Below are 9,768 nucleotides of genomic sequence, written 5' to 3'. Positions count from 1 at the left end.
CTAGGTACTCGCCATGCGTCTGTCACCGAGCCGAGGTGGGGGGTGCACAGGCTGAGAGACAGCACCCCCCCCCCCGCTGCCCTCCACAAGCCCACCGGGCGGTCTGCACCTCAGAATGACTCTGTCCTGCCAAGCCAGCCGGAGTTGGTGACTAAACCCGTTCCAAGTAGCTACTCACATCGGTCTCCACTACCTAATGCAGGCCCCTGACACCTTGAACTTTGTCTTCCGTACTGGGCGGCCTGATGCCGAGTTCCTCACAACCACCCCCCTTTACAAAGGTCGCACCGGGTCAGCCACAGAGGAGAAGGCTCCATGGTTCACTGGCCGCCGGAGGCGGGCATTCGCACTTGGAAACTGAGTCTGTGCAGACGGAGGGTAGAACCAACCTAGGGGGGCACTGCCCTGTTTCAATGTCCATTTCTGTTTGTTTTTTAACGTGGGCCAGCTGCTCTGTGAAGAGGGCAAGGGTCACGTCTGTTTTCCGTCTGCCCTGGACCCCCGCCCCCCCACCCCATGCCTGGCAGAGAGAAGTGGCTCGGTCGATGTACATTAAGTGGATAAATTAAAGGATGATTAAGGAGTGACTCGGTGCCTGCAACAGGCGACCAAGCCTGTTCCTGCTGGTTTGGGCCTCGGGGAAGAGGGAGGGCAGCCCCACGCAAGTGCCAGCAGCGCCCTGCGTGAGCTGTCCCTCCGTGTCCTCCGGCTAAGGAGTGGCACCCTCCTGTCCTTCTCACTGACGCAGCTGCGGCTTTGTTCCGGGCGTCAAAGCTCCCAGTCACGGTGCCCGCCGTGAGGACGGCCACGTGCCACGGCTCCGGCCAGTGACCCCTAAGGAGAGAATGTTGGGGAGCTTCTGGAAAGATGCACGGGGCCAGACTCGTCTGTAACGTTTCCCTTTGTTCCTAGTTGGGAGGCAGGCTTTGCTCCTAGAGCCGCAGCAGCCGCCTTGCAACCGCAAGGGTCACGTTCAGAGCTGAAGACGAAGAAGAAAGAGGAGTCCGGACCCTTCCTGGTGTTGCCCGAGAGCGGCCCCGCTCCGCCCGTGTCTGGGCCTCTCATTCGTTGTGTGAGAAAAAGGGGTCCCTCGATGGCACCGTGGTTGGGTGTCCTGTTACCTGTAGCCTCTGAGGCGGTGGATACCTGTCTGACTCAGCACTCACAGGCAAGAGGTCTTACCTCGTTCCCACCCGTTTCTCAATGAGGACAAAGGATGTGTTGTTGAGCGGCCGTGAAACAGCTGTTACGCCTACCTCCTGCTTCCTCCCCCAGAGAAAGTCAGTAAATGAGGACCGAAGGCGGGACAGACTTTGGAGGAGCTCCCCATGAAGCTAACCTCTGAAATGTACGGAAAAGAGACGCTCACTTTGGCAAGTGGTGTGACTGGCCCGTGCGGGCTACTCCAGGGGGCCCATGCCAGTGTCCATCAGGGCGAGGGGCCTGCCATTCAACCAGGAGCTTTTGTTGGTGACTTTTCCCAGCACCCGTGCCAGCCCGAGGGCTCTTATCAAAGGTGTGGTGCGTGAGGGCGGTGGAGCCCAGCTGGGGAGCGCTGTGGGAGCCCCAAAATGCTGAGGGCCATGCGGAGATAAGGACCGGAGATAAGACACGGCCGCCCACCGATGTGTTTTCACAGGCCCACCCGCCCACACACGATTACGTCCACAACTCTGCATTTCTCTCTGGTCTCACCGCGTCCTCTATCCACAGATTCGGAACCTGAGGCCCGGTGTCCCCAAAACCGACCATGGGACCCGGGTCTGGCCGGCTCTGTGCAAACAGGGCCGGGGTCCACCGTTTTCCCCACACCGCCAGCACCCAACACTGTGCCCCAGCCCTCAGCGACAGGAACTCAGAACGTATTTGCCGGGGGATTGGAAGTCAGGATTTTTATCATTTCTAATTGCTTTGTTTAAAAAATGGGCAAGCAGATAATAGACTAGGTTACATAGGTAACTTTTTGAAGTAGAAAGTGGGAATAGCCCCTCACATGCTGAGCTTACAAACCTCATTTTAAGAGGATAATAAACAACCCCACCCCATGGCGTCAACTTTAAGGGGTGTTAAAAATTTCAGAATTTTTTTTTCGTTTGTTGATTTTAGAGAGACTGAGGAGAGAAGAGAAACAGTGATTTGTTCTTCCACTCACTGATGCATTCATTGGTTGATTCTTGCATGTGCCCTGACTGGGGATCGAACCTGCAACCTTGGTGTATCAGGACAACACTCTAACCCACGGAACTACTACGCCAGGGTTGTTTTTTGTTTTTGTTTTTGTAGAATTTTGGATAGCTGCACACTGAAAGAGTGCATACGAATGACTCATCCATAGTGTGTTCCCAGGCATTTACAATAACAAATATAAAATATATGCTCCAAAAAACACCAATACCAGCCTAAGACCAGCCAACCCGAGCTGTGTGTACGTATTTCTCAGATGACAGAGTTGATACCTCCAATCAGTAGGGATGCTATTCAACTCCCTACCTGGGTGCAGAACACGGTTTAGAGAAATTCGATGAACAGCCGAGAGAAATATGACTGTATTTTGTTTTGGGGGAATGGTGTTGCTTTGACAAGGTGGAGGTGACGTGGTGTTCTGCAGGCAGGGGAAGGACACAGTGAGAAGGAGCTGGAGATCTGGGAGGGGACCAGAGGAGGCCATAAAGAATTAACAGCTCCAAGTTTCACCTGCAAAGTCAGCTGCAAATGACAGAGGAGAGGTGCGGCCACGGAGAGTGGGGGGCCCCAGGCAGGGACACTGCAGGTCCCCAGCTGGTGAGTGGATGGGCAGGTGGAGGGAGAAGGGTGTGGAGGGGTGAGCCCGGGACGCTGAGGTCCGGGTCAGCGCCCGGGTTCCTCGGAGCCACTTCCCGAAGGTTAACTTCTGCTGAGCAGCGGTGACACGCACGGAACCGGCCTGCCCGCGCGGACTTTCAGGAGGGGAGTCTCAGAACGAGGTCTTCTTCTTTAAAATTACTCACCCAGCTAAAGAAAGCGAAACCTAAGCATCCTGTTCAGCATGAAATCTGAGGGGAAAAAAACCACGGCCCAATGTAACACTCATCGGTCCCATGGGCAGCTGCAAAAATCATCTCTAACACATCCAGATCTGTCTTCTAATAACTTCCAGACGCCAACTCGGGGACGAGACGGATGATTTACAACGAAAGAGAGAAATCCTGGTGAGTTGGGCAGGGCAGCCGTGTCCCCTGTGAGTCAGACGTGGAATGACACAAGGATCCCATTTCCACACGGAGTCTGCCACAGACTCAGAGCAGGGCGGGGCGGGGGGGCGGGGGTGTGGGGCCCAGAACATGTGTCTGGATGCACAGCTGCGTTCCAAACGGCCTGAGACTGAGCAAGTTGTCTGCTGTGCGTTGATCGGTGTTTCGACAGGGGCTGCACATCGGAAGGGAGATGTGACCCATCCCTACACAGACGCACTCTGTGTCAGAACCTCCACCGTCCGAGTCCGGGCTCCGGCGCTGGGGGAACAGGAGAGGTGCTGGGGTTCTGTACTCGGCACCTGGGAGCCAGAGAGCCCTCCTCCTTTCCCTGCCCCGGCCGCACTGGGAGGACGGAGGGAGAAGGCCCGAGCCAGCTCAGCTCAGGGCGGCAGACGCCCGGGGCTGATGGAAAGGTGTTGGTCTAACTGGGCAAGTCCAGTCCGCGGACCCGGAACCAAAGACAGCGCCTTTGTGCCTGTGGTCAGCCCTGTGTCCCGGCGTCCCCTGGACCCGCACGGGCTCATCCTGCAGGATTTGGCTTTGGTGTGAGTGCTTCACCACCGCCACCGGGCCGAGTGACCTTGGACTTCAGTGCCCGGCGCTGTCACGGGCCCCTGGTCTGTGCCCTGCCGCTCCGTCTGCAAGATCCGGTTTCCCACGTATGTTGAAAGGCGCAGAGCGAGGCGGCCCACGAGGGGTGATTAAAGAGCGCTGTGAGCGTGCCAGATGCTATAAATAAGGGTAACACACTCGCTGAGAGGCGGCTTGGAGGACCGGGCCCCCTCCCCTCCGCCCTCGTGGCCCCTGGCCTTGGCTGCTGCGTGCCTCATGGTCACAGCAGAGTCCCAACTGTGGGTGACTTAGAAACTCCCCTGTATTTGGAAAATAGTGCCTCAGATGCCTTTTTTTCAAGTCTTAGAGCTTATTTGGTTCTCTTATGTAACCTCCACTAAAGGAACCACTAACCTATCACATTTCAAGCTACATAGAATCCAGAAAATAATGTGAAAAATATCTTGTCCTTTGCCATGTCAAATAAGGAAATTTTCAAAAATAAGTAAACACACACACACACACATCTGCCCTGGCTGGTGTGGCTCCGTGGATTGAGTGCAGGCTGCAAACCAGAAGCTTGCCAGTTGAATTCCCAGTCAGGGCACATGCCTGGGTTGCAGGCCAGGTCCCCAGCTGGGGGAGTGCAAGAGGCAACCAACTGATGTATCTCTTGCACATTGATGTTTCCCTCCCTCTCTTATTCCCTTCCCCCTCTCTAAAAACAATTAAAATCTTAAAAAAAATAAAAAGTGTGTGTGTGTGTGTGTGTATCTCCCCACAGCGTCAACCTGATCCAACCAAGGCTGCGTGTTCAACCCCTGGTCAGGGCATATGTAAGACTCAGTTACTAATGCACCAATAAGTGGAACAACACATTGATGTTTCTCTCCCCTCTTTCTCTTTCTATAGAAAATAAAACAATGAAATACAATGAAACAGAATAAACCCACAAATTCGGAGACTGTAGACAGGGAAGTCGGAACAAATCCACTTTGGATGCCTAAGTATTCGAGGAGCAGGAGGCCCAAGGAGTGGTGCTGAGACGACACGGCTGGACGGGAAGGACTTGGAGCGGGCGTCCACTCTGCAGCCCGTCCCGGCGAGAACCTCCCGCCCTGCCAGGCCCCGGCCTGATGTGCTCTTACGTGTTCTTAGCAGGTGCTGCGCACCCGCGAGAAAAACTGGGCCATGTCACACAAGGTGCAGTGTCCTCAACCGGCTCCCGATGCCTCTGACTCACGCCCCACCTGGCGGGGCCCCGACCCGACCACGCCTGGGCGTTGCGCGCAGCCAGGAGCGCCCATCCAGCGTCGGAGACAGGCCCCGGCAGGCGCACAGGCTCGGCCGCCCCGCCCTGCCTTCCCCGGCACTCCGCGGTGCTGGTGTGGAGTCGGGCGGGCGGGAGAGCCCGCAGCACAAGCCGGATGGGGAGGCCCCTCAGGGGGCTCAGGAACGGAGTGCGGGTGAGCGGGTGGGAGCTGCAGAGGGCAGGCCTCGGGGGGCCGTCCGAGGAGCCGACCCTCTCCAGAAATACAATGGGGGTGTCCTGGGAGGGTTCCCCTCCGTGGGGGCGGATCACGTCCAAGTCTGGTCTCCAGCAGGTGGAGTTGGGGGCCCCTTCGAGTCGAGGGGGCCGAGTCTGTGCTGCGGCTTTGAAACGCAGCAGGACACGCACTCGTTGCGGTGGGCACGGGGGTACGACGCGGTTGAACCCAGGTTCGGGGGGGGGTGGCATCGGAGGCGCCCTTCCCGCGGGAGAGCGCCCGCCGGAGAAGTCAGAGGGGGTGTTAAACCAGGGGGCGGGGCCTGAGTGCGGCCCGGGAGAACCGACCTGGAGCGGCAGTGGGACACCCCGTGGGGCCTGAGTGGCCGCCCCCGGAGCAGGGCTGGAGCCCAGGAGAGAGAGAGAGAGAGAGGGTGGGGGGAGCAGGGAGTGGAGCCTTGCCACGCAGGGTCCCCTCTTTTCTGAACAGAGCTTGTCCTCCGCACCCCACTGTCCCGGTCGGGAGGTTCTCGCTGGAACCGCCGAGTCCTTACATCCCCCCCGTGTCACTGTTGCGTGACCCAGACATAAGCCCGTGACAGGCCGGTGTCACGTGTTCGGGCGCAGTTTTTTCTTTAATTTATACGAAATTTCCAACACAGATGAAAGCAGACACAACAGCATAAGAAGCCCCCACGCTTCAAAAGTGACCAGTTCAAGGCCGATCTGGTTTCCGCTCCCCCTGGCTCCGCGTCCTCCCCGCCCGCAGTGTGCTGGGGCAGACGCAGGTCTCCGGGAATCCAGGAATTCGCTCTCGGGTGCCGGGAGGTGCGGGATGTCAACAAACACCAGGGATTTCTGCAGCCTCGTGTCCACCACATGGAGGAGGTCAGTTTCACGCAAGAGAGGATGAAACCAACACCAGGAAAAACGAGAGCGAGCCCTGTGGCCGGGTCGCTCAGTTGGTTAGAGCGTTGTTCCCATACACCAGGGTTGCAGGTTCGATCCCCGGTCAGGGCCCATGCCAGAATCAACCAATGAATGCATCAGTGAGTGGGACAGCAGATCAGTGTTTCTCTCTCTCCCTTCCCCTCTCTAAAACGGAGAAATAAAAGAAAAGGTTTTTTAAAGGAAAAGTGAAAGAGCGTCCTGGTAGCTTCTGAGCCTGTGTTTCCCAGTGTCCTGCAGGCTTCTCCGCAGTTCGGCCTTCAACCTGCGGCTTCCCCTGGGCACACGTGTCCCCTCCCGCCTCCACCAGGCCGGGCCGCTGACCGTCCCCACCAGGCCTCCTGACTGAGACGCAGCAGCCCCCACCTGACGCCAGGGGCCACACCAGGGGAGTGTGGGGATGGCGGGGCACAGCCCCTCGAGGACCGTCGGCTTCCCTCCGCCCCGGCCCCTCCTGACGACCTGGCAGCAGGAAGTGACCTCTCCCGCCTCCGACGCGGGCACTCCACCTGAGCACCCTCCTTCCGTGACTCATTCTGCTCCGCCCTGCGGCTGTGTGGGTGGGTGTCTGCTGGTGGCTCCCGGCCGGCCCCGACGCCTCCCGCGCACGGGTGGGTTTCTAGCCCCCACCCCAACCCCGACGCCACGCGCCGTGTGACGTGCTCGGGAGTGCACAGGGCCGGTGCCATCCGCGGTGCGAGAGAAACGGACGGACAGGGGTTTGGGGCGGCTTCTCTGCGGCCTTTGGAAGTCAAGTCTGTGCAGCAGCGAGGGACTGGACGGTCGTCGCGGGGAAACACAGGCGTCAGAAAGCCCCGGAAACTGCCTCACGGCGGCAATGTGACATTAACTCCGTGGGAGATACAGGCTGCCACGTGGCAGCCGCAGCTACGGCCCTTTTCGACAAGCCCCTTGACAAAACCGTGCCGGGCTGTGTTTTCCTTCACCTCGGAGCAGAGGGGCGTGTTTTCGGTGAATAACTCCTCCAGCTCGGGCGCGCTGGACTCACCTGGGGGATCCTGGGGAAGGCGGAGGCGGCCGCCTGAGCAGGTCTGGCCAAGGTCTCACGGGGCGGATTCCTGGGGCTCCTGTGTTGGTCCTTGGACCACTCTGAGTGCTGGGGATGTATACAGTGGTGCCCAAACACGGCTTCCCACCGAACACTACTGATGCCCGCGTCCTGCCCCCAGACACTGGCCTGGACTCCGGGCTGGGCCCTGGGCCTTGGGAATGCCGAGAGATCCTCAAGCGTTCTGAGGGCGCAGGCCTGTCTGGGAAGAACCGAAGCAAATTTGGCGCAGAGTTCGATTCAGGACAGCCGGACCCGAGTCCCCTGCCACCCGCTGGCCGGCGGGGTGACTGCGGGCACGCCGGTTGGCGGTGCACCGGTTTCTGAAAGGCCTGGAGACATGCGCCGTATCTCTGGCGGTCCCTCCGGACTCCGCCTCCCCAGGTGTGCGGTGAGGAGCAGGCTCCCCGGCCGCCCCGTCTCTGCAAACACTCTGAAGGCTGCAGGTGGGTGGGCACCTGAGAGTCACAAGTGTTTGGCAAAGGCAGACGTGGCTGGCCTGCACATTCCGCACCCGGTGCCTGCACATTCCACAGAGAGGGCTGGCCCCACGGGCGCCTGGGAGATAAGCTCCAGCTGTGGAATGTTCTGCCTGAGCAGGGTCTCCGAATACCAGGGGCCGTGGAGGACAGCAGCCGGCTGAAGTCCAGAGCGAGCTGCCTGCCGAGGGCCCGAGGTCGGGCCCTGTCTCTCTCTGACCTCCGAGGGGCTCAGGCCGGCCATGCAGGTGCTCTGTGACCCCCCCGCGCTGGTCCCTCCACGGGACCTCGCGGCTGCTCCGTGTGACCCTCGCACGCCGTCTCGGGGACAGTGACGTGCTGTTCCTGCGCGTCCACCGGGGGGCGACGGGGAGCGGCGCCTGGTCTCCCAGACGCGGCCCCTCACGCGGCTCTGCCAGCCCGGCTGCTGGCCCCCTCCCACCGGCGGCCCGCCCGCCCCCACACCGCGCTGCAACTGAGAGGAGCGGGCGTTTCTGGGCTCCTTCTGCCCCGGCTCCGAACCCGAGGGCGGCCCTGGGCGCCCCCGCACTGGGGCCCAGAAGGAACATAAAATAGTTCCGGCCGAAGCGCCCTTAGGACCAAAACCCTCCGACCTCCAGGCAACCACAGAGGAGGATACAGCCCGCACCCAGGTACCACCCCCCACCCCCTCTACGCGCGCGCGCGCGCACACACACACACACACACACACACACACACACACAGAATAAATGCGTTTTGTGACGTTTGCTTCGGTTCTTCCTCGGTTTGCTTTTCTGGACGAAGAAACGAACCAGAAGCAAACCCGGGTGTCCTGCTCGCCCGCCCCCGCCCCGGTGGCCGCGGCGAGCACGGCTCACAGATGGTCGAGCTGCTTCCCGCGCCGTGGGTCCCAGCGAGGGAGGGGCCTCGCAGGCTCGCCGCGTCCCCGCGACGCGGACACTCGCGTGGGAAACGCGTGCACGCGTGACTCGGCCTCGACGGTGGGGGGGTGGACTGGGTGGTACTTACTGGTGCCGGGCACGCGTGGACGCCGGGGGCCGGTCGCTCGGCGGCTGTCAGGGGCCTTCTGACCTTGGAGAGGGCAGAGGCGCGCTGAGGAGGTCCCTGCGCTTTCTGAGCGGCCCTGCCCGCGCACGCCCGCAGCTTTCCTCCCGGACGCGGGCGCGGAGGCCGCAGGCTCCTGCCCCCGCACCTCAGGCCCAGGGCTCGAAGGCTCTGGGCCTGCGCCGAGGGTGAGTGTGGGCGAGACTGGCTGCGGCGGCCGCCGCCGCACCTCGATAAACCAGTGTCTCCTAGACCCGGTTCGCGTCTGCAAGAGGGGGTGGCTTGAAAAGACTAGATGACCTTCCTTTCTTTAAAAAAATGTATTTTAGAGACAGAGAGAGAGGATGGGGGCGGGGAAGGGGCAGAGAGAGAGAGAGGGGAGCACTGGTTGGTGGTTCCACTCACTGGTGCCGTCACTGGTTGAGTCCTGTTTGTGCCCTGACTTGTGCGGGGGACTGAACCCACAACCCTGGCGTGGCAGGACAGCGCTCCAACCCACCGAGGCCCCCGGTCAGAGCAAGACTACGTGACCTTTCGAGTTCAACTCCCACATTCTAGGCCCGAAATTCTATGGACCTCAGAACAGCAACAACTGTGAACACATCCTGGGAACCTCTACAACCCATGGACCATGGCCAGACCGAATTACTGCCCTGCCTGGATTCCGAGGAACACTGTTTGTACAAGGTAAGGGGAAGAAAGGGGGCGGGGGCAGACAGACAGACTGTTCCAGGGTGGTCCTGCCTCTCCTGTTGTGAGCAAATTCAGTTCCACTTTCAACTCACCTGCAGCCAGGGCGCACCTGCGGAGCGCCAGGCAGTGTGCAGGGGGCGGGCAAGTGAGAGAGGACCCAGAGAGCGCCAGGGCAGCTGTGGGGGGGTGGGGGGTGTCCAGATGGGAAGGACCAGGGAGTCTTCCTGGCGGAAGTGGTATAGCAAACTGACTCATCTATGA

The 9,768-nt window shown here is 60.2% G+C and overlaps 1 long non-coding RNA gene across 1 annotated transcript; it reads left to right on the top strand.

The window, feature by feature from the left end:
• The first annotated feature begins 2,521 nt into the window (after nt 1-2,521).
• Nucleotides 2,522-7,712, top strand: LOC123809678. Its single transcript, XR_006784055.1, has 3 exons — nt 2,522-3,188; nt 4,698-5,251; nt 5,934-7,712. It is a non-coding gene; the product is annotated as an uncharacterized LOC123809678 (long non-coding RNA).
• Nucleotides 7,713-9,768: the final 2,056 nt, after the last annotated feature.

This window comes from Phyllostomus hastatus, unplaced genomic scaffold (assembly GCF_019186645.2).
Source record: "Phyllostomus hastatus isolate PE091 unplaced genomic scaffold, TTU_PhHast_1.1 phas_scaffold_555, whole genome shotgun sequence".
In the NCBI taxonomy this organism is placed as follows: Eukaryota; Metazoa; Chordata; class Mammalia; order Chiroptera; family Phyllostomidae; genus Phyllostomus; species Phyllostomus hastatus.
This window is presented reverse-complemented; position numbering and strand designations above follow the sequence as displayed.